Here is a 24,435-nt window from a genome sequence, read left to right as displayed (position 1 = left end):
TGGTTCAAACTATTTTTTTTTTTTCTTCTAGGAAATGCTTTTGATTTTTCAGCTTTTAACTTCACAATATATTTCGCTTCTGGATTTCTAAATGGGATTTTTCCAAGCAGTGCCCCAAATCAAAAGCACTTCTTTCATCTCCCAGCAGCATTTTTGAAATTCTAGATTCACAGAAAATATCCCAACTTTTGGCTTTCACGGCATGAATAAAGGAAACATTTTGAAGTTTTGAAACTGCCACTGGCCGGCGAAACTGGGAGGCTGAGCAGCTGCAGCTATGGAGAGCCTCTTCAGCAGCTGTGAGCAGGAGCTGTAAGTCAGCTCTGCACTCACTTGCCATCACGCAATAATATTCTTTGCCATTTAAAAGGATTTTTATCATTTTTGTGTCTTGCACATTGTCCTCATCTGGGTGCAGGGAAGCTGGTGGCCAGACCAAGTCTTTTGCAGGTGCTGGGCTGCCTGCGCTCACCCTTTCTCTGCATGTAGGGAGATTTTGTTGACCGCAGCAAAAGTTCCTTGGCCCAAAGGGTTCCTGTGCACCTGGGGCTCTTTGTGAGCCCAGTGGGGCAGTCAGGGAAAGTGCTGGAACGGAGGGACAGCATCGCTGTATCTAGAGGGGAAAACATTAATGTCCCCTTTGTTCTTTCATCTTTTCCCTCCTCTCTCTATGTATACATATTTACTTTACTTCCTTCCTTTCCTTCTTTTTCACCCTCTCTTTCTCTTTCCTCCTCTCTCTTTCTCTTCCCTTTTCTTTATTTTTTCTCTCTTCCTCTTCCTTTTTCATTTTTTCCCTTTCCCTTTCCCTTTTCCCTTTCCCTTTCCCTTTTCCTTCTCTTTTCCTCTTTCTCTCTTCCCTTTTTTCTCTTCCTCTCTTTCTTTCCTCCCCTTCTTTCTCTTCCTTTCTCTCACTTTCTCCCTCTTCCCTCCCCCCCACCTCTCTTTGTCCTCTCTCTCACCCCAGGGTCCCCTTTGTCTGCACTCCCCAGATCCCTCTCTGGGCCCCTGCTGCTTTCCCAGCCATCCCCAAGACATCACAGATCTTTACACCAGTTCCCCTGGGCTGGCAGCATCTCAGAGCTCGTTTGAGAGCAGCCAGGTTGCTCTAATTGAGGATTCCCCCCCCCCCCCCCACCACCACCATGCCTTGGTCCCTGTGGGAACACGAGGGGAACAGCGATGTGAGAGGGAAAAAAATATCCTGGGCAGCAAACCACTGCTCTGGATTGCATCTTGCTGGGAAAAGAGGCCAGGGTGCATTGCTTTGGGGCCATCCTCACCCTGCCTGCCCCTTCCCTGCCCTCCCCTGCACATCCACCCCACTCCCCACGTTCAGGGCACGGGGGTGCTTTGGACTCGAAAGGTGCAGACAGAACCCTGCACCCTCCTGCAGTGGCTCGGAAGGCGGCTGGTGGACTAATTTAATATAGCTTGGTCTCAGCTCTTTTAATTATGTCTTTATAGTCTTTTAATTAGCCAGAATCCTACTAATTTAAACCACTCTTGTTCAGAGAGACTTCTGCTTAGCAGCTGTTCTCACTGTGAGCTTTCTCTGGGTTAGGAAGAGGAGCCTGGGATGTTTGCCGCTCCCCTTCAGGCTGTTTTTCTTATTTTGCCGCATCAGCAAAAGGTTGCAGAACAGAAATGGTTCCTCTGAGATAGAGGAACGTGACTTACAAATAATTATTTTTGTCTGGAACCTGTTTACAGGGTTCAGACAATAAAGAAAACCAAGGCTGTGGCACTTCCCTTTGCACATGATACAACTCCAGTTTTCCTTCAAATGAGGCAGAGATTTGGAACTTGGAGCACCAGGCTGTCCAGCTCATCTGAAAGACAGCCTAATGAGGATCCTGGCAGCCAGGCTATCTTCTAGAGAAAGCCATTGGAAAGAGGGCTCCAGGCATTGGCTATTTCATGCCCTTTGCATGCCAGACCACCAGCTGCAAACCAGACCCCTGCGAGGTGCTGCCCGGTCTAGAGCAAAAAGGGTTTCCCAGGTGCACAGGGCGAATGAAGACACCATCCCAGAGGTCCTCAGGGGACACACGAGTTTCTTCAGCTCCACTTCCCAAGAGGGCTCACCTCTGAAAGGTGACACTGAACCCTCTTTGTCATTGAGATCCAGAAAGGAAAAAAATATACATATAAAACTTGCAATAAATGTACCTTTCTGTACCTACATCGCCAGCTGGTGCTCCCAGCAGTGGTGAGAAGTGCAGGGCTTGGCTGCTTCTGGGTTGCAAGCAGCACCCGCCACCTTCCCGTGACTCAGCTCCATGCTCAACAAACACAGGGTGTTGTCCAGCTGCAGATTTTAACAGGGGAGAAAAAAAAAAGTTTTTTAAAAAAAAAAGAAGAAAAGCTGTGTGTGCAACAGCTGTGAGGGATTGTCGGTGTATATTGTGCTGTCCTGCACTGCAAGAATAAAGCATGCTTTAAAGTTTAGGGTAGGAATTATTGATTGTGTTTAATTGCTTATGTCCCATTCCAGACAAGGGATGCAGCTTGCCAGGGTTAATGCAAACACATGATCCCTGCTAAAAAAAGGCATGCCATCAAAGTGCAAAGCAGGAGGCTGCAAGTGGGAGCCAGCCTGGTTTCCTCTGTAGTAATTCCTCTAAAACATTAGGCTTTTGAAAGCAAACAGTGAGGATGGTCCAGGGAATTGAAATCCATCACAGCAAGGAGGGCAGACAGCCCTGCTCCGGCTGCAAGTCAGGAGGGAGGTGGGAAGAAAAGGGAGAGCCGAGAGGGAAAACCGTCCCCGTCGTGTGGCTCATTATCATGACTCTTCTGGTTGCTGCCTCAGTTTATAATCCAGGCTCTGTGGTACTGTAAGAGCTCATTAATTTGGAGTCTGCATTGGTGAGTCAAATGCAATTAAGAATAATCAAAGAAATGTCATCGCAAAATACACTTCATGGATTTCTTTTCAAAGCTATAGTATCACTATAATTATTTGTGGTATAAATTCATAGCACTTCTCCAAACAGACTGTGGTCATCTCTGCAGAAAGACAAAGCTTTTGTAGTAGGAAAGCTGGCTCCAGACACGGCCACAAGCGCTCGGCGGGTTGCTGCCAGTGTTTTACGACTGGAGGCGGTTTAGCAAAGTGCAGATAAGGAGCAGGCTGTGTTTTGCACACAAGGAAAACGACTGACCTGGAACATACTGGTGTGGACATCGACCCAGCATAGGACATCTCTAAACTGGGGATCGTTGGAAGACAACTCAATGGATGAGCCACTTGATACGTACTCTTATACTTTGCCCAAAGCATCCCCTACCTGTCACCCTAGTGATAGGGTATTTGCCTGTGGAAATCAATGTCCAGACCCCATCACTCTAGGAAGCCACCCAGGTCATAAAGCTGGTGGGGCAGATTGGTGGAAGGAGCAGGACAGAAATTTTCACTGAACTTCTTTTTCAAGGGATGATTACTTCTTTGACTAAGTGACCATTCACTTGCCAAAACAGTTGGGAAACCAGATACTTCATACTGTAGGGCAACCAGTTCCTGTTGTCTGATGTTGGAATTATTTATTTATTTATTTATTTATTTATTTATTTATTCAAATTGCTTTTAATTTCTGCCTGTTTTCAACCAAAGCATAATTAAACCTAATTTTCCATTGTTCAGTGGGGAGAGGAAGAATCCATTTCCAACCATGTTAAAGACCCTCAGAGCTGTAGGAGAGGACTTGTCCCCCCCAGAGAACTGTGTGCTCTTCAGTGAAGGTGAGCTCCACTGAAGGATACTGAGCACTGGGTTGAAGGAAGCAGCTCCCTGGTGTTAAAGCATGGCTGGAAATAAAGCACATGCAAATATTTGACTGCGTGCTCTGCGTTGATTAAGTCTGATAAACAAGTGGCCCAATCTGAAAATGCAATATATACCTTTGTGTCAGAGGAAACACAACCTTCTTTACTCATCCACAATAAGGTTTGGTGGAAGATGGTTCTGCAAGTGTCCTCAGCTCTTTGTTGCCCGCCAAAGCTGGGATTTTCAGTGGGGCCAAGGAGAATTAGATGGCCACGGAGAACCAGATGTCTGCCTCAGGTTGACCTCTCTGCTTGCAAAGGCACCTCCGTTTCTTGGGTGGGCTGAAATTTGCCAGCTGCTGTCATCAGTCAAGCTTACAGCCTTCACCGAAGCTTGGGTTGGCTGGGAACGTGGCAACACAAGCGCCCCACCAAGCACCGGGTGGAAAGATTCACACCTCTGCGATGTGTTGTGTTTTCTCAGGTCTTTTGCTGGTGCATCCTTCAAATTCCTCGCGAAAGTGTGAGTCTGCCTGCAGGAGGGAAATGAAATGTGTGCAAAGGGATTTAACTGATTGCCACCCATTAATTGTCCCACAGTGAGGGCCAAAAGCCTCAGAGAAGATTCCTATTATTATTATTACCAATAATTATAATAACGATTCTCTGGGTTATGGTAGTACCTGAGGTAAAAGAGCCTCCATTGATTGCTACATTTAATGAACGATCACCATGCCCTGGGCAGCATCCAGTCTGCTCTATAAAAACCAGGGATATTACAATCCTCAAGCCAAAACTAAAACAGCTGTAGGGATTTCTCCAAGTCACCCTGAAAGTAAAACACCAGCTGAGCAAACCTGCTCCCAGCCAGAATCAAAGCCCCTTCCTCAGACAGCCACCAGCTTTTTATTGCCTTTATTTGCATTTCTTTCCCACCGCATCAGTCACCCCTGGGGTGCCCAGAGTTTCATGCTGTGACCTGTAGAGGGAACTGTGCAATGTAGCAAAATGGTCCAAAATAGTATGGTGGGCCCCCTTCCAGGAAAGGGTGTTCCTCACCCATCCCCTCCATCCTTAGCAGACCTCACATTTTCCACTCAATATCTCAGGTGGGCTGGGACCAAATCTGGCTTCCCGTGCAAGTCAAGCTCCACAACAACCAGAAGCTGGGCTGCATTTCCAAAATAACATGCAATACCATCTTTCTTTCTTTCTTTCTTTCTCTTTCTTTCTTTTTCTTTCTTTCTTTCTTTCTTTCCTTTCTTTCTTTCTTTCTTTCTTTCTTTCTTTCTTTCTTTCTTTCTTTCTTTCTTTCTTTCTTTCTTTCTTTCTTTCTTTCTTTCTTTCTTTCTTTCTTTCTTTCTTTCTTTCTTTCTCTTTCTTTCTTCTTTCTTTCTTTCTTTCTTTGTCTTTCTTTCTGTCTTTCTTTCTCTTTCTTTTTTCTCTTTCTTTCTTTTTCTTCCTTTCTTCCTTTCTTTTCTCTTTTGTCTCTTTTTTCTCTTTTTTCTCTTTTTTCTCTTTTTTCTTCTCTTTTTTTTCTCTTTTTTCTCTTTTTTCTTTTCTTTTCTTTTCTTTTCTTTTCTTTTCTTTTCTTTTCTTTTCTTTTCTTTTCTTTTCTTTTCTTTTCTTTTCTTTTCTTTTCTTTTCTTTTCTTTTCTTTTCTTTTCTTTTCTTTTCTTTTCTTTTCTTTTCTTTTCTTTTCTTTTCTTTTCTTTTCTTTTCTTTTCTTTTCTTTTCTTTTCTTTTCTTTTCTTTTCTTTTCTTTTCTTTTCTTTTCTTTTCTTTTCTTTTCTTTTCTTTTCTTTTCTTTTCTTTTCTTTTCTTTTCTTTTCTTTTCTTTTCTTTTCTTTTCTTTTCTTTTCTTTTCTTTTCTTTTCTTTTCTTTTCTTTTCTTTTCTTTTCTTTTCTTTTCTTTTCTTTTCTTTTCTTTTCTTTTCTTTTCTTTTCTTTTCTTTTCTTTTCTTTTCTTTTCTTTTTCTTTCTGAAAAACAGCTAGTTTGAGCTATTTTCTCTCTATTTTAACTAACGGTTTCTTAGTTTTTGGGGGCTGCCAGTAGGAAGCTAGAAAAGGGCTGTTTAGCCTGAGGGTAGCTGGGCCACCAGCCAAGGGTTAGCAGAGCCCGGTGTTTCTGGTGAGTGCACCGGGCTCAGCACTGGTGCTGTGGTTTGGGTCCTGCTTTATTGTCTCCGATGACACTGGAACAAAATGACTCAGGAGACCGTGGAGCCAGACAAACCTTCCTTTCCCCATGGCTAAGATGCAAAGAGACCCTGCTCCCCTTGCTGCCACCACCCTGTGCTGGCCTTGTGGTGCTCCTTGAGCTCGAGATGGGTCAACAAAAGCCTGGCGGAAACAAAACAAAACAAAAAAAATGCCACCTTGTCCTTGCAAATGCGCCCATCTCCTCCCAGCTGCCTGATGAGGAGCTCAGGATTTCCTGCCGCTTGCCATCTCACGGGAGGCACAGGCGAGGCAGGGGGGGCAGGCAGATTTTCTTAGTCATCTGTGGGTATTTCCCGGTCACACAAGGTGCCACTCCTGTCAGACTTCAGGGTGTTTTGCTGATGTGGCTAAGTACGGCCTGACTCAAAGCCCCTTGCAAAAGCACAGATATCTGGCTGAGGCTGGAAAAGCCAGTGGTTTGAATCTACTTTTCTCCTGACACCGGCATTGTGGAGGAAATGGGCCAAAGCTGGAAGTGACTGATGTTGAGGTCTGCAGATGCCCGATCCCTCCCCTGGGATTTCTCCCTTGGAGAAGTTTCTCTGTGTCCAGAAAATGCAAATCTTGCTGGGCTGGGTTAATATGTTGTTACAGTGCGTGCATAGCCCCCAGCTTGTGTTTCCCTCCATTTCCCTGGGAAAAACAAAAAGAAACAAAAAAACCACCAGCCAACCAATCAACCAAACAAAACAAACAAACAAACAAAAAAAACCAAAACTAAAACCTAAACTAAACCAAAAATAATTAAAAAAATAAAATAATTAAAAAATATATATTTGGCAGCACCTACAAAATGAAAAAGGAAATGAACCTGAATTCAGGAACTGAAAATGAAAAGGAATTGAAGGATTTAAGACCTGCAGGTCTGAACATTTCTTAGAGGACCTCAGTCTTGAACCTCCTGGGTTTGCTCTCTGCTCCATGAGAAATAGCAATGCAAGCACCCTCTTTTTTTGGAGCTAATCACACTCACATACAGGAAACATATCACAACAACCTTGCTGAGTTTTTTGATCGTACTTGTCAGCCCCATCACTGTCTGTGCCATGGAGATAAAAGCCCATCCTGTGCCATAAACATGCCTTTCCCTCTCTCAAGGACTTTCTCCAGGTCTTCACCCCATCCCATGGAGCAATGATGGCTCCTCCACATTTACAGTCACCAGCCCTCATGGTGGTGGGACATGGTTTGACTTTGCGGAGTGAATTGCAACCAACCACACACTAATAAGTGCCTTCACAGACCATGGTGGTGACTTTTATCCAGCCCATTTTTCAAGGCAGAAGCAGGGGTGAAGAGCCAATCTTTCTTCCTGCTCTTTACCTCTCCGAAGGGAGCAGCATCCCTTGCTGACATTAAAGGCGACTGAGCGAAAGGGCACGAATATAAGCCAGGCTTTATATAATTATATAGGGAAGAAAACTGGGATGTCTCTTTGTAGAGGCTGGGAAGGTTCCACTGGAAAACTAGGTTAGACTGAAAAAAAGAAAGAGCCTCTGTAACCCAGAAATAGCTGGGAGGTTTAAGTATAATTTTCCAGCCCTGTGTTATTATGGTACTAATTCGGGTCTGAGAAAGAAATGTAGGTAAAGGTCTCCCAAGGTCAGGAGGAGAAACAAATCACACATGCAGCTTCTTTTTCATACAAAATCCTTTGTCCTGACCGAACAATCTCTATTCACAGCGGTTTTTTTCCCCTCACTGCGTGGGAAGCAGCGTTTAATATTTGTGTTTAGCTGACTGATTAATTAATTAGCTAATGTAGAAATAAGGCAGCAGTTAGAGCCCTTCCTTTCACCTGGAAGGTGAGTTTTGGGACCAAGCAAAACCTGGAAACACCCCACCTGTTCCAGGAGCTAAGGCAGAGGCAAAGCTCCTGCAAGCAGAGCCAGTGAGAAGCTGTGATTTCAATCTGCATCCATGCAGCCTTCCCTTAGGCAGCGAGTGATGGCACAGCTAAGGCCATGCCAGCCTCATCAGCAAGCCCAGAACAAGCGAAGGTTCACCAAAATGTTTATTGTTCTTTGTATTTGCATTTTATTTATTTATTTATTATTTTTTTGGGTGAGGCTAATAAAGCTTAGCCCCTTCATGGACAACCACTGTGCAAAATGCTGCAGGAGAAAAAAGCACCTGTACCTAAGAGGGAACAACCTGCAAATCATGTCAGCTCTCATCAGTCCATGAAGTCCTTTTTTTTTGCAGAGAGCAGTGACCAAAGCCACCTGTGACCAAAGTTCTGCCCTGTCTAGGATGCTGAGAAGCATCAGTGGTTCAAGGAAGGAGGAGGAAGTCAGTGCAACCATTTTTCTGTGAAAGCACGACATTTCCCTTCCCCACCTGAGCTGCACACTTTTTAACAAGTGCTGGGAAAATGAGCAAAATAAACCTGTTGGCTTTGCTTACACCACAGCCAAAACCCAAAAGTCTTTCTGCTTTGCATCTTCCAAGCCCCTTCTTCACGTGAGTTCCCTAACGGCATACCTACAAGGGAGAATTTCCAGTTACTGCTTTTGGCACAAATTAAAGCCCCCTTGCTACTCCAGGGCTGTGGTGCATCTGGTAGCAGTTTCACTATACAGCCACCCTGAAATCCAAAAACTGGTGTCCAGAGGAAACCAGCCTCTGGTAGCCGTGCCCAGGACCACTTGGTGTTTAATTACTTTTCAGGACTCCTGTTCCTGGGCTTGGTTTCAGCAGCACTGCCAAGTCCACCAATTTTCCATATCCAAGGCTGCAGGCTCAAAGAGAATGAATAATCCCAAACAGCACTTCTCACCTGTGAGAGCCAAAATTCTGTCCTTTCTGGATTTTATACCCAGAGATGAGAGTTAGTAAGTCTTTTTTTTTAACTATTTATTTATTTTTTTTATTTTATTTTAAATTTAAGTCCCAGCCCTGCAGATTTTTGACCAAGGGAGCTCAGGCCTTGCACCTGTAAATGCATCGGGATGAGATCTCTCTTTGGCAAAGCTGAGCAAGGCTTGAGCTTGATACGGCGTGGCTCAGAAGCTAAATTCTTAGAGAACAACAAAAGAAAATCCCCTAAAACCCCAGACCTCACAGCACATTTTCCACCCTGCCATTTACACGGCAGGTCTTTAAAGGCCAAAAGAGATTTAAAGGCCAACAAAGATTTGCCCTGGCTGGTGCAGAATGCGTTGGGTGGCACAATGAGGGATTTGAAAAGAAATGAAGTCAGAAATACCAGCAAGGTCAGCTGTCACTGTGGGACAGCAGGCAAAAATCACCATTCCTGATGCTTTTCCTTATATTTTGCTCTCCTGAGTCACCCTGTGCTGGGTAGGAGACAGGGCTTAGTCAACAGCTTTGCTTGAGTTGCGGAAAGGGTAGGAAGGAGTTGAGTGTCTTGGGCTTAACCTAACACAGAGGGAAGGAGGTGAGTGTCTTTGGATTAACCTGACATGGAGGATCTCAAAGCCGTGGCTATTTTATCATCGGGGAGAACACAGCTGCAAGCTCAGGCCAGCAGCTGTGCTCCTGGAGTGCCGGACCCCAAAGAACATGGGAGATAAAAGTTGCCTTTGATCTTGTTGGGCTGGGTTTTTATTGCAAGGTCCCTCCATTTATAACTGACTGCAATCGTGGGTTTGTCCTTTGGTGAGGAAGGGTGGGAATCGGGAAAACGAGCAACAAGGCTCTTGGGAGGGGCTGGCCATTTTGGAAGCTGTGTCTTAGGGCCAATATGACAGTCTGCTAGGTCAGATGGGGAAGAGATTATTGCTTTTTCCCCTCCTCCCTGCTCCTTTACAAAATATATCCATGTTCGTCATTGCTCTGTATCAGGGACCTGTCCAGAAACCTTTCCTTATCTCTTGGCTAATCATGCCTGGATGAGGCCAAACTGGAGCTTGCTTCATCTCACAAAGGACTAAACAAACATTCTAGCTCCCGGTGATGCAACTCGAAGTTGATTTTTCCAGTTACTCAACTTCTCTCTCCCTTCGTATAATGTGCTGAACTTTGAAATAAATGCCTCTCTCAGCGATTTCAGCAATTTATGTCAAGAAAATCTGGATGCATCAGAGTGAGAGATAATATTTTCTGACACAGCACAGGAATAAAGCTGCAGCAGTACATGTAGCTCCTGAGCCTGCATCTCCGCTCTGCTGCTGACAAGGTCTATGGCCAAGGGCAAGGTAGTTGAGCTGTCTGTGCCTCAGTTTCCCCACTGCTGAAAAGGGGATCGTGGCATTTATCCCAAGCAAATGAAGCAGGACAGCGTCACACAATATACCTGAAGCACGAAAGGAAGCTCTCTGTGAGGAAAAGGAAATTTGGACTCTGCTGTTTCAGCAGAGAGGATGTTTTACTCTCAATTTGTGCTAAAAAATGCAGCATGTAAAGAGGTGTTGCTGATTATTCCTAAGAATCAGCAACATACATAGCATTTAAAGAATCTTTTCCATATGTTATTTCTGCTTTCTTGGCTGCTTCCCAACACGGGTCGTTATCTCCTGCCTCTTGCAATTGCCCCTGCTACTTCTTTCGGATCCAGCCTCCCCCTTCCCCACCCAAAGTGTCTGTAGAGAGTCACAAGGAGCTTGAAGGACTCAGCTTTAGTGAGACTGAGTGCCCTGATGGGAGCTGAGGGCATTTGGATACTCACAAGAGCAGCTCCCAGCTTGAGGAACTGGATACAATGCTCATATTTTTATGCAAACAGCCTTGCTAATGAGAGAGAGCTCTGCCTCCAAACCCCTCAACAAGATTCCTGGAAGCCTACGGGGTTTGAAATCCACAGCATCCTAGTGATTTATCTGAAAGGAAGGGAAATACAGGAGGCAAACAGGGCCTTGGAGTTGCTTTTTTTTCACCCCACAATGGCTGGGGTTGATCAGCAGATGTTCTAGGGTGGTATAACCTGGCTATGACTGCTTACAGCAGGACACAAAATTGTCCAGCCTCGGCCATGAGATGCCTAAGGGAGAAAATGTTGGATTCGTCTGAATCCTGCTCTCCGTCCAGAAGGCACCTCAAGAACTGGGGGGGTGTCACCCCCTCTGCCCACTGAGCAACACCTCAAAACATCACCTCGGAGAGACAGCCCTGGGCAGGGGAACTGCCACCAAAAGAAGCCTGAGTCTCCACCACCCACACCCTCCAAAGAGCAAGGTCCAGCTCAATTTGAGTTGCCCCAGTTGGAAAGCCCAGACTTGGGCAATGTCCTGGGAGGGAAAATCAATGTCCTGGGAGGGAAAATCTTTGCACTTCCCCACAGCATGGGGAATAGTCCTCTTTAATACAACCTGCCTTTTAACCCTTGTATTTTCATGACAGCCCCAAAGCACTGGGACATGGTCTCTGTTCTCCCATTTGTAGACAGGGAGATGGAAGTGCAGCAGAACTAAATACCTTCATTGCATCCACACAGATGGCCTGGGGCAGAGCAGAGACCTCACGCCAAGCCTTAGGTTACCTTCCAGTGGAGTAAAATGTTGTTCTGAAGGCAAAATAGAGTGGCCTCTGGCTTCCCACACATTATTAGGGTAACATCTTCCAAGTGGGTGAGGCCTCTTTTGGTTCCTGGCCCAAGGCAAAGCTCTTGAGGTGTCCTTCATCCTTCAGCCTGGGGTTTCTGGCATTCTCCTTTTGTTTGGGAGCCACCAGAAAACTGCTCACATGGAATTTTGCTCCCCAGGTCCACTTCCAACTGAGACATCACTCGTGAGCACTGCCAGGAGAGCGACAGTGGTGCCTTTGGCTTCTGGAGCTCAGCTGCGAGTTGGAGGCAATGATCTGAGCTGAGGTGACCTCAGCCGACCTGAGCCGGCACTTCCACAGCCTCATCCAGCACTAACAGATGCACGGACATGCTCCTCCTCAACCCAGATAGCTCCGTCCCAGCTTCTCTAAAAGGCTTTTTCTCCTCTGTCTGTTCCTGTAACCATCAAAGGAAATTTTGAGCCCTCATCCTAACGTACAGAAGTATTTTTTAAAGCGCTGTGCTGGGCATGAAGACAGCACTTAAAGTGAAAGGGTTAGCAAGAGGTGCAATGGAAGAGGAAGGCTTGGACAGGCTCGTTATTTCCCACTGCTTTTCCTGGCTTCTCTCAGGTTTTGACTGGATTTTGTCCATCTCTGGACCAAGTTTCCTCTCTCTCTCCCTCTGAATGTACCTTAAGAAAACAGATATGTATGTGAAGTGTGGGAATGCTTAGGGTATATAGCAGTGTGTGGCATGCAGCCTCTCATTAGCAATATCAGTGTAAAGTATATACTGACAAGTACACTTTATACTTGTATATATGTAGAAAGTATAAAGAAAAGACTATAAACAACACCTGTTGTGGTCCCACCCAACATGAGGTGGGCAAGCACCAAAGCCAAGGCTCCTCTCCTGCATGGGGATGGGGGTGACGTGCCAGTTCCTGGCATAAAGATCTCAGCTTCCCTCGGGGCAATGGAGAGGGATGGAGGGAGACATTGGGCTGGTGTCTGATCCATCTCTGGGTATAGGAGAACCCCCCCTGCAAATGTGCACATATGGACAATTTCTGCAGATGCAGGAGTCCGGTGCCTTGCTGGGATATCACTTGGGCTGTAGTCAGTGGAAGACTTCAGGAAAAATCATCAACAAACAAAACCTCTCCCCTTCCCCAAAATCCTTTAGTAATGAATCCAGGAGCCAGATATGATTTAAAATCACACTGAGGCTTCCTGGAGGATGTCAGGAATAATATCCACTGGTTTTAAGGTCTGCCTGTGACTCACACTAGGGTTAGCACCATCCCAGGATGTCTTTGGGCCTTGAGGTTAGGGTGACTTTTACCCCAGGAATAATCAAGGGGAATTTGGTGAGGATTTTAGTTTCTGTAGGTGCTCTGTGGATATTTCTCTGGACCCAGTAGGCAGCTCTGCTTTCCCTGCTTTGGATGCCTTCCTGCTACTGCCTGGAGCCTGCACTGAAGCCAGGGTGCAAAATGCAGCTCTTAGTGTGCAAACAGCCTTGGCTGCTCTCCTGGACCTGAGCAAAGGCCATCCGCAGGGAGGTCTGGCTGCAGGTGACCTCCTGACACAGCCTGTCCTCAGCCAAAAGCTGGTCAATATTAGATCAGGCCTTGGGGAGAAGTCAGCTCTTTTGAGATCTTGGGAATATCAGTGCAAGGAGCAGATCCAGGCATCGGTGCTTGCTTGAATAACCGGGGCACAAAGAGAATTTCTAGAGCACTAGGACACCCAATAGGACAAGTCCTCGGGCAGTTTAATTTGGTCAAACCCTCTAGGCCCAAGCTGGCACAAGCTAAAACAACCCCTGAGTAACTATACTCCTCTTTTCTTCTCCCCAGCACCAATTTTGGACTCTCCTTCCCCAAATGACACAATAAAAATTAACCCAGAGTCTTCAGAGGCAAAGCACAGCCGTAGACCTGAAGTGCCCCAGGGCTGGATGAGCCCCAACTGAAACACAAAGGAGCTGCTTGTAAAGACAAAACCGGAGCTGCAGCAGGAACACTGCACAGGAATTGCTCCAGAGGTCAAGAGGAGCTGGCTGCTGCATTTTTACCTCTTCATCTGTCAGTAGCATGTACTTGGCAGGATTTTTAATGAAGAACCGGAATTGTTTAATGCAGAGCTGGAACGAAAGGCTGATTTCCCCCAAGCCTTCCCATCACAGCTGCAGAGAAAGCTCCTGATCCCCTCCACTGGACCTGGCCCATCACCTTTGGTGTCCTGTGGGTGTTGGTGTCACCGGCTGGCAGTGCCCACCCCGAGCTGCCTCTGCTTTCAGGGGGGCAGACAGCCCTGTCCCATGGCCACAGGGACCGGGGGGACAAACACAGGAGTTCCCCTGGCTCTCTCCTGACTCAGGTATCACATTCTAGGGTTTGTTCAGGCTTTAACAGCTGGAGTTCTGCCCATTTTAAATAAGAAAAGGGAAACCCCGGAGAGCAAGTGCTCAACATGTTTCTCACACACAAGCACATCCACACAGCCTGCTTAAAGCTTTCGGAGATGTGGAGGAAGGGAAAGTTGTTGCATGGTGGAACAGAAATCATTCTAATAGCTTTTGTCATTCGGAAGATTCCCTTGAGCTTTTTTTTTTTTTAATTATTATTTTTAATTTTTTTTCCTTTAATTTTCCCCTCATGCACATAGGGAGCTGCCCTGGAACTGCCCTAAACCCATCCTGCCCTCCTCTGGGTTTTCTTTCCCACCTGAGCTTTCTCTGCAGCCCAAAGAGCCCCTTGTTCCCTCTCTGTCTGTGCCACTCAGAGCAAATAAATCAAAGCAGAAAAGCCAGCTAAAGGGATGGCTTGGAGTTCCCTCCCTGCACCCAGCCCCGGCATGCTGGTGGAGCACGTTACTCCTCGCACAGCCCCAGGCTGGTTTTGCCCCCACTGGGGCTACAGGCTGAGGGCTTTGCTTCTCTGATCTGCAGTGTTTCACACCCAAAGCAGCAGCTGGATGGCTTTGTGGACACTAGATAGATACATAGCCCAGCTAACAGACCCTTCGTGAGCTCTGGACCCCATGCAGAAAGCTCAGCAAGGAAGAGGGGTTCTTAATGGGGTATGTCAGCGAGGACTCCCCTCCAGCTTCCCCTCTATAGAAAGCAGATCTGGTTCATCTGAGGCATCCCAGCCGCACGTGTTGGCCACTTTACAGCAGCCATGGAGATTAAATCCAGCTCTTCCTGCGCTAAAAGCACAGGCCCTTTATTATCTAAATGAAACCTGGCTTCCCTTATGCAGACACGCTGCTGGGCTTGTGACACACAGACAAGGCACCTGGAGTCCTTCCAGGTCATGGCTGCCTCTTGCACACACAAACACACCAGCTGCAAGATCACCCAAATTTTGCCACTGTCTATCGACCTCCCAAACTTCTGAGAGACCTGTAATGAACACATTTTACATGAAAAGCTATTGCCCAAACGAAACCAAGGCTGTTGGGCTAAAACAACAGACTCCGATTAGACCAAACTATATTAATCAGCCCAAGTGCCGCAGCGCGTTTAGCAAGGCTGCCGCTGCCGCTTATTTTTATGAAGTTGTTGGGGTGGGATTTTTCTCTGTGTGCCTTTTTAATGTCAGTGCGTGTGTTTCAAAACCACAACAGTTTTGTTCCTGAGAACAGATGGTGGCTGGGGGCTCTTTCAAGCCAGCTGCAAGAGGAACCTGGCCAGGGCCCCAACTGCTGCGGCGGGTCTCCCACCTGCAAAGGCTGCTTCCTTTCCCTCATCGAGATGAGAAGAAGACCCATCTCTGCTACAAAATAAAGGTAAAAATAAAGGCCTAGCCTTCAAAGCTCCCCTTAGTGTCAGGGAGAGCTCTGCCTGACTGCAGATTAAAGGGCAAACACCAGGCACACACAGTACATGCTCGTTCAGCAGCATGCCATGAAGCCTACAAGGGCACAGCAGAAAATGCACCTCATTCACACAAATACACCCTTCTCCTGGTCAGGACCTCAAGTCACTGTCTGATCGCATGCGTTGGGGTTTTTATTAGCATGGCAGAAACCTTATTTAGCTACAGAACAATGGAGCCCAGATGCTGAAACTGCAGGGTTGACCCTAGGCCCTGCCAGGGAAGGGGAGAGGGGTTTGGGGGCAGCAAGGCTGCAGTGTGGGGCTGCAAGCCTGAATCCTACCTGAAGGGTGACAAGTGGAGATCATGGGGGAAGCGAGAACAGAAGGAAAGTCCCTGGACAGGAGGAAGCATCTCAGCACAGCCCACAGCATCGGACCTCCTGCGTCTCGCACCGAGAACAGGGCTGGGACCACCATGCCTTGTCTCCTCCTCCCCACATGTCAGTGCCACCGTTCCTTTTCGTCTGGGTCCATCCTGCTTAACTGGGAGCATCTCTGTGAGGAGATGAGCATCCTGGCACCATCGATGGCTGTGGAAGGAGACAGGTCCCTGCAGACAGCACCTCACAGCTCTGGGCTCAGCCTCCTGCAGAGGGGTTTCTCTCCTTGTGTGGGCTACAAGGAGAGCACCTGGTAGCCATGCTTACAGATGGTGCCCCCAGGTAACTGCTTATGTATGACGTGGCTAAATCAGGGCCTGTGGCCTGCAAAGCAGATTTTAGCACATCTCCTAAAACTTGCCTTTGAGGGAGCAAGGAGACCTCAAGAGTAGCAGCAACAAACTTCATATTTGGCCCTGTGCACAAAGGTCTTTCCTCTGTCGAGCTTCTCTCTTTTAAAGAAGTTTCAGCCAAGCAAAACTTCATCCCAGACAGCCCCAGGGAGACCAGGAACCTCTGCAAATACAATATGTTGGGATTAACAACCATGTTTATCAATAGCAGGTAATGTGACCTGACAGGTATTGATTCAGCAGTGCAGCGTCACATTTGCTCAGTATGTAGGTCACTCAAGCACGACCTCTTCAAATACGTGTGCAGTATGCCCCGTCTGAGCCATGGGTACAGTACAGGGTGTCCCTTCTGCAAACAGGCAGCGTGGGCCACTCCTCCTGCTTCCCTGGCTTGTTTCATCCAAGGCAATAGGTCAGCTTCATCAGTGTCCAGTGCTAATGACATTTCCACTGGTGCTTGGAGTAGGGCAGTTTGGCATTTCACAGAGAAGTGCACACATAAGGCTGCCACGTGTTTGTTGTTTTCCCCCCACCTCGATGTCTTCCTCTCCCTCCTGCCCGAGTGCACTTTTTGGCCTCTCTGATTCTGCAAAAAATGGGAAATGAGCTGAGGGAGGCGAAGGGGGCTGCAGCATCTGCTGTGTGTGTGCTCAGAGGGGAGAGATCCCGACTGGAGAAGATCTGGGAGGGGAAATGTTTTAAGGCAGAAGAGATGTGAATTTGAGGTCAGAGAAGATGGGAAGGGAAATCTGTTCCACAGGACACTGTGGGATGTGGGTGTCCTGTTATGATGTGATTTGAGAGCAAGGGTATATTCCCTCTACACCTCTCCATCCTTCCTCTATCTATCTGTTACTTCATCCCTCCATCCTTCTGTCTGTCCATCTCTCCGCCCTTCATCCCTCCACCCCTCCATCCTTCTACATGCACCCAGAGCAAGGTCCCCCTTGCCCCATGAGGAGCAGCAAGGCTATCTCACCACCAATAGGACAACGTTAAACACATCCCACACTCTGTTTTCACCATTGGGAACAGTCTGCCTGTGCATCCACCTCCACTGCTGGAGCAGACTTCAGGAGCCAGCTCTTGGTCTGGGATTTCTATTAAACCACCTTGCTGTGTCATTTTTTCTTGTTTTTCACTCCCCTCTCTCCAACCACAACCACTTTCAAGCCAGCATGTGAGGGAAGAGGAACTCATGTTGATGTTTTCTCTTTCTCTTGTGGTTCCTCAAATGATTAATAGAGAATCTGGGACTCCTGCACTTCCCACTTAGGAAAATAACAAAATAAAACCATCGGGAAATTCCATGGGTTCTCTCTTCCACAGTTTTTACCAGATCATCCCATAACTGGGGAGTCTAAGAACAGTCTCCTGCCTAAAGAAAACTAGACATTTCCCTCCTTTCAAAGAGCTTATCAGAAAGCAGCTAGGTTTCATATAGCAATAACAATAATAGAAACACTAATTTTATTTGTGTGGTTTTATTTTCAGCTGGGAAACAGGATGAATTTTTCATGACAAGTTTTGCAAAGAAATGTGGTGGTTTAAGTTTTGCTTTTCCCTTGGCCGGGGGGAAATGGTGGAAATTAGTCATCTGAAATATGGCAAACCAGTCAGGCATTGTTTAGCTCGTATATAACCTACCTGAAGCACTACAGACATCCATGGAAAGGAGTGGGGAATCCAGCCTGGGCTGCTACACAGAGAAACCTTGTGTTTCTCAGCCAGGTTTCATGAGTTTTTTTGCTTAGGGCCCCCAGGGTTTGAGCTCCAGAGATGGCAACAGGCATGGGCTCTCCTGGAGCTGTTGGATCTGGGACCAGCAGAAGTCCTCGTTTAGGGCTAACCTAGCACTTAGCAGCATCGGGCCGTATTCTGAATGCCTATTATTTATGTTATGCCTGACCCAAGTCTAGGCTCAAGACTTTGAACCTAGGAGATCAAAAAGTCCTCACTTCTCCTGACATTTATTTGCTTTAAGTAGTGCAGATGAGAGCTGTTATCAATTTTCCTTAAGACATTTTATGGTAGCACCACAAGGCTGGAGAAAAGACCCGTTAAGGTTGCGATCTGTGGATTGTGGACTGTGAGCAGCTCATTAAACTCACTGTTGGATGGTAACACAAATGTGAGCGATTAACTACTTTAGTGATGTTTTAATATTGGATATACAAATATAAGTCATTGGCTTTCTTCCAGATTGTAAGGTTGGCTTAAAGTTTAGAAAATTTGTATGTAATGGCTTTTAAGCTTTTCTCCCCAAATGCAAGGGCTAGAAAGCTTCTTAAAACAAATTGCGTGCAAATATTCCAGGATCTGGGCAATGGAAAAAGCCCCAAAATTGGCAGCCTGGGAGCCTTGAATCCTGCCACGGAAAAGATCATCTGCTGGAAACCCGGATTCCCCAAACGTGGTGGTGACCACGGGATGCTCCGGTGGTTTATTTTGTCTTGCGGGCTGTTTGTTGAACGGAGGGGAGTTTCTCATGGACGTGCCCCAGTGCTCTGCAAGTGCACCGTGCGTGCTGCAGGCAGAGCAGCACAATGTTTTCATCTGCTGTGTTTGGCTTCTTTAAAAACAGAAGAGAAACAGCAGCGTCATGTAAGGCTCAGAAGCAAATGGTAAAATTAAAAAGCAAAGGCTTGTTTTGGGATAAGGCTGCGGGACTGAGCTGAAATCTGTTACACATGCTGCTGTAGTCTTAACTTTCTGTAATACTGGAAGGGATCAGAGAGCAAAGCTGTTGACTTTGCTAAGTGTTTGCAGGTCAGGCTATAGGGAAAAATCCCTTCCATGCTCCAGCTTTCTAATGCCAAGGTAAAAAAAAGAGATGTCTCATGCTGTGCAGTGGGAGATTTCTCTGTTCTTACCTGGGGGAGAGGATGCTGCCCTCCAACAAGTCCCTTGGCACGGGAACGGGGTGGGGATGGTGGCAGAAGCAGTATGAGAGCCTGACTACTGGGCTGCCGGGGTGTGGGGTGGCACTGAGGTTGTGTGGGTGGCCCAGAAACACTGCCACGGCTGATGGGAACTGCTGAGCTCTTCTGCATGCCTTGCAGAAATGACGTCATGGAAGGAAATTTCGGGTGTTTAGGAGACCCTGTTTGGCACCTCAGCCTTGGCACCGCCACAATGAGTAACTGTTGCTGAACGTGATGATTGATGAAGAACAAAAAAACTGAAGTAGCATTTCAGAGATTAATGCAGCCCAGCTCAAAGCACTGCAGAGCCCACTGCTCCTCTGCCTGATGTGGTCTGCATCACCCCTTCATGGCTCCCAGCCACAAAACCAAAATGTGCAGCCTGCTGGGATGCTGGTCTGAATGGGATAGATGGATGGATGGATGGATGGATGGATGGATGGATGGATGGATGGATGGATGGGTTGGTGAGTTAAGCTGGATTCAGGAGATCCAGCCTTTGGATTGAACACAATTTTGTTCCACATAATACATGGCAGGCCCCCAGTTAAAATATACTATTCATACCTTTTCTGTGATGTGGTTTTGAAACTACCTTGACCTTCCTTGTTATATAAACATACATAAACATGCACATATATATAAACAACCTTATTTGGGGAAATGTTTTCTCTGGGCTGTATTACCCCAGGTAATAGCAGGGCCTGATAACCAGTCACTGAGGCTTGCAATTACTTAGGGGCATGGTTTAGTGATAGACTTGGCTGTGCTAGGTTAACCGTTAGACTTGATCTTAGGGGTCTCTTCCAACCTAAATGATTCTATGAGTCTATATTTCTATGGAAGGACTTGAGGATTAGGGCAGAACTTAGCAGTACCCTTGCTGCCCTCCTGGTTCTGAGCTCTGCATCAGCATCATTTGCCAGAGATCCTTGCTGTCCCTTATATAAAGGGAAATTGTGTTAACTCAGCTTTTATAAGGAAGGCAGAGGGACAAAACAACTTTTATTGTTACTGTTGTTTTTCTTTCTGTTGCAAGAGCTTCTGCAAAGGGTCTCCTGGTGCTGCATGTTGCATAAAAACACACTGAGGAAAGTGTGCCGGCCTTATGTGACCTACCCAAGGCTGCCAAGGGAGCTGGGGCCAGAGACAGGATTAGGGCTCCACTTCTCGGCTCCTACTCCCGGATTCTCCTTATTAAATGACACCTCATCATTACAATAATGAGATCATCCCTGTTATTTAATTACATTCTCCTTGTTGCTACAAATCCTCTGTGTAGCAATCCAAGTACTTGCTTTCTAAGGTTAGCAGGAACACAGAGATATGTTTCCTGCCTTGCTATAAGATGTATATCACTTAGTTCTTGCCTGACATCAGCTTTTTCCAGCTGTGGCCCTTGAAAAACTGAACTCACATACATGCTCATGCTCTGAGCAGCGAGGTTGTTAATACTCACCTCTTCCTCCACAAATTTAGGTGCAGGCTTAATTTTGTAAACCTGTGGGATTTCTCAAATGCTGCTCATGCTACCAAAGTGAAGTGTCTGCAGGAGCCATGTTCTTGAGGCTACATCCCTTTTGCTTTCTGAAAAGATGTGGCTCTGTAGGGTGCCAGCCTGGAGGAAGTTCCCCACTCCGAGGGATTTGGACATGCTGAGACCTGGCTCTTTTCCCATCCCTTTGGCTTTGCGATGGAGACGCTCTTGCCTCTGTCTTATTAAACCCTGGCCCTTGAGGGTGAGGACACGGTGCCTCCAGGGAGAGCTGCTGCTTCTGGTGCTGGTAGCGCTTTGGTAGAGTTCAGCCAGCTTTTTACAACCCATCATTATCTCCTGACACGCAGGGGAAAACAAGAGCTCTGGCAGGAGCATTCATCAGCAGGAATCTGGCTGGGCTTGTTTGCAGGGCCGTGCCCCAGCACAACCTCGGCTGGGGGACCAGGCGCAGGGGTGGCATCAGCTGCACCACAGGAGGACAAAGCATTGACTACCACCACTGCAAGTCATCCCATGGAGAAGAAAAGCCTGGGATGACTTCTTGGGTAGTGGCTCCAGGCTCTGCTTGCATTTCTCCAGTTCTCCCAGGGGCGACTGGGCTTGAATATTTGGCAGCCTCCTCAGCCCAGGGGGAGACTGGAGAGAACTGTGTTTCGGGGTGTGAGATAAAGGCTGGGTGTGCGAGTCGTGGCACGGCTCGTGCGTGGAGCATTGCCTGCTGCAGCTTTTGCCAACCCTGGCTACCAGGGCTACCAGCACTTCCCAGTACGACTCCTGTTTGTCTTGGCACTCTTCCCTTGGCAATGCTGGTGTTCCCATTGAGGCAGCTCAGGTACTGTGGAGTCACCCATGTGATTTACCCATGATCATAGTGAAGATGTTGGCCAAGGAGGGATTTAATCCTAAATTAGGGAGATCTTCTAACTTTACGTTTATGTCTTAACCACCCAAAACCTCCTCCCCAGCTTCTTTCACTTGTCATACCTCAGGAAACGATGCCCCACATCTTTTATACATTCTTCTTCAAGATACCTTCAGCTATATTTCCTGTGAAAAGCAAGTAAGCAAAGACACCACCTTGTCCAGGGCATTAATTTTTCGTCTCTATGCCATGCCAGGCTGGGCTTGCCTAGCCTTAGTAGATGTCCCAGCTTCTCTCCCCAAATTTTCACCACTTCATTACGACATTGTTCCACGCCGTCAGAAACGAGCCAGTAACTCCCCAGGGCAGGGCTGTGTACCTGTGCAGACTGGGAGGGTCTAGCATACTTTCCAGTACTGAAATAATTAACAATTAAGTCATTAATTAATAGAGCTCATGGATTTCCACCAGCACGTGAAGTTCTTTGCAATGCCTGGGATCAGAAAAATCCTCTCTTATAGTTAAGTGTTGAGTAACAGACCTGGAAGAAAAGAATCAGTGATCTTTCCTACATCCCTGAGAGATGCAAAGACTTCTTGTCAGACAGGCAGAAGCTGCCTTTCCTCCAGACATCTGCAGAAGGGCACTTTGATGCTCATGTTGAGAAATATTCTTGGCTTGCTCTGGCTGGATGAGAAACTGCTGCTATCTAAGAGTGATTTTGCCATGTCTTTCCTCCATGGCAACTGGGATTGGAAGAGGTCATGTACTGGGAGAGAAAAGCCACTCAGTAACTCCATCAGATTGCACAAAGAGCAGAAATATCATCCCATTAGTACCTCCAGTAACCACACGCTTGTTCTAATTGTCTAGCCCCGTTGCTGAGTTCAAAATATCGGTTCAAAACCCTGAGTTTAGCTATCCTACTAGAGCAAACAAGCCCATCAGACACTCTGATCCCAAGACAATGTGGCCATATACTGCCTCAGACAGACAGGCTGACTTGAAGTCCAGAGTTTAAGAAGTGTTTGACTTCAGTGCAATAAAATCAAAGAGGAAGCAAGAAACCTGAAGCAGTACCACAATCATTAACCCATAGTGCTGCTGCAATGAATATCATATTTATGAGCCTGAATGTAATTAAACTGCTTGGGGTGGTCTTTTGTGTACCTGTAAAGCAGTATCTACATGTACAGCACTCTGTAAATAAATAATACACAATAATAATGGTTAATAAAATATGCTGGATGGTGGAGCAATTTGGCTGCTAGCTGGATTGCTGCTGACAATTCAGAGATCTGATTTATGATTTTGAGGTCATTCTGGGAAATATTATACCATTGCTTTGTGATCCTGTTGCCATGCTTTTCTGATTATTTGTATAAGTATATTTATATTTGTATATGCTGTTGGTGGGCAAAGTAAGCACTATTCCATTATACTACAGGCTTGAAGTCAGAAGAGAGCATCATGGTCTTCTTCTTTGGTCTCCTGTATTTCTTGCTGAACTAGTGGTTTTCCACTCGTGGTTTGTGAGTAACAGTGGGTGCAAAGGTTATTTCAGATGATTCTGTGAAGTTGACTAAAACCAGCAAAGGGATTTTTTTTCAGTGTTGTCCACAAGCTACTGGCTTAGCCAATATCTCAAAGTACTAAAACCTATTTCAAAGGTGTCAAAGAGCAGAGCCTTCCCTGTGTTTATTGTCACCATCTGCTTACAACTTGCTTTCCATTTGCATTTCTCTCTCTCCGGACCTCTGTGTTTCATTTTGGTTCTGTCTGTCCAACAGAAGAGCGTTGTTCTATGAGAGAGGTGCTGCTGCAGAGAGAGCGTTGGCTGCCTACAGCCCTGGGATGCAGGGCAGGACACTGATTACTTCTGAGGCTTTCATGGAAGAGGCAGGGGAAAGGACACCAGCTGTCAGTGGGCTAGAATTTGCCAGTGTCTGCACTTTAAGGGACATCTGTCTTAGATAAATGAAAGATTTGAGCTTCTCCAGACTCATATTTTGAGGCAGATTCAGCAGTTCTCATCTCAGCTCATTTTATTCTGCACCCTCTCCAGATTTCACAAACTTCATTTAAAAGTCCAGGCAGCACAAACGAGTGTGTTTCTGCAGTAATCTCTCACTAATTCTGCCTATAGAGGTGGTAAGATCTTACCTCCTCTCACCAACAGGTACACCCCTTGCATATTGACAAATTACATGAGCTCTCCTAACCACAACACCCCACTATGAATTCCTGCCCTGCAGCTAGCACCAGGACATCACGAGCTTTCATGGAACTGCTGATCTGCAAAGGATGAACAAATGTCCCTGGCATTATGGTTGGCCTCTGGTTTTGCTAAGGTACATACTGTCCAACGAGTCAACGTCAGAGCTAGTCCAACTGTAATTGGCCTACTCTTCTTCTTAATCCTGGCACCAATTACAGTAATATCATCATACAGAAATGGTCTAGGTCCTATGGTCATCCAGCCTATCCTTTACAGTTGCAGCAAATGCTGTAGTCCACAGTGCCCACCAAACATCTGCTACATCTCCTACATACAGTACCTACTGCAGTTGCCTCCCGACATCAGTTAGACTCTAGACTAGGAGGAAATGGTGAAAAGACATTTTTCTACTCTGTTAATGAAAGAGAGCAGAAGAGATCCCAAGTGATCACACTGTCCTAAGATCTTTCACTGGCCAGAGGGAAGTTAAAGAAAATTCCTAGACAATCTTGGCACGTAGACCATGAAGGAAGATTAGCAGCCCAACAGTTCTTGCCTCGCTTTCCTGACCCCACATCTGATGACTTATTTTATCCAGAGGTTGTAAGCAAGGCATGCTGGTCAGGCATCTGAGATACTGTAATATCATGGCGATCACCAATATTCTCGCTTGCTCCTGTACTTAGTGGTTCAACTTTATCAGTGTATCTAATACAACTTACTGTTATGGTCCGGATCTGAAGTTGCAGCACTTTGTCTGGACTTCTGCTTAAGGACCAGAGCTGGGCTGTCAGACTGGGATAGAGCAGATGGTTGGGGAGGCAGGTCCAAAGGCCACCTGCATCACTGAGCACCCGTTTAGGCAGCAGTA

At 46.5% G+C, this 24,435-nt stretch overlaps 1 long non-coding RNA gene across 1 annotated transcript; it reads right to left on the bottom strand.

Annotated features, from left to right (window-relative positions):
* Positions 1-1,278: 1,278 nt before the first annotated feature.
* LOC310895870 lies at positions 1,279-23,208 on the bottom strand. Its single transcript, XR_014581013.1, has 3 exons — positions 15,611-23,208; positions 3,904-4,301; positions 1,279-2,311 (listed from the first exon to the last, which is right to left on the bottom strand). It is a non-coding gene; the product is annotated as an uncharacterized lncRNA (long non-coding RNA).
* Positions 23,209-24,435: the final 1,227 nt, after the last annotated feature.

This window comes from Anser anser (assembly GCF_964211835.1).
Source record: "Anser anser genome assembly, chromosome: 2".
Lineage (NCBI taxonomy): Eukaryota > Metazoa > Chordata > Aves > Anseriformes > Anatidae > Anser > Anser anser.
This window is presented reverse-complemented; position numbering and strand designations above follow the sequence as displayed.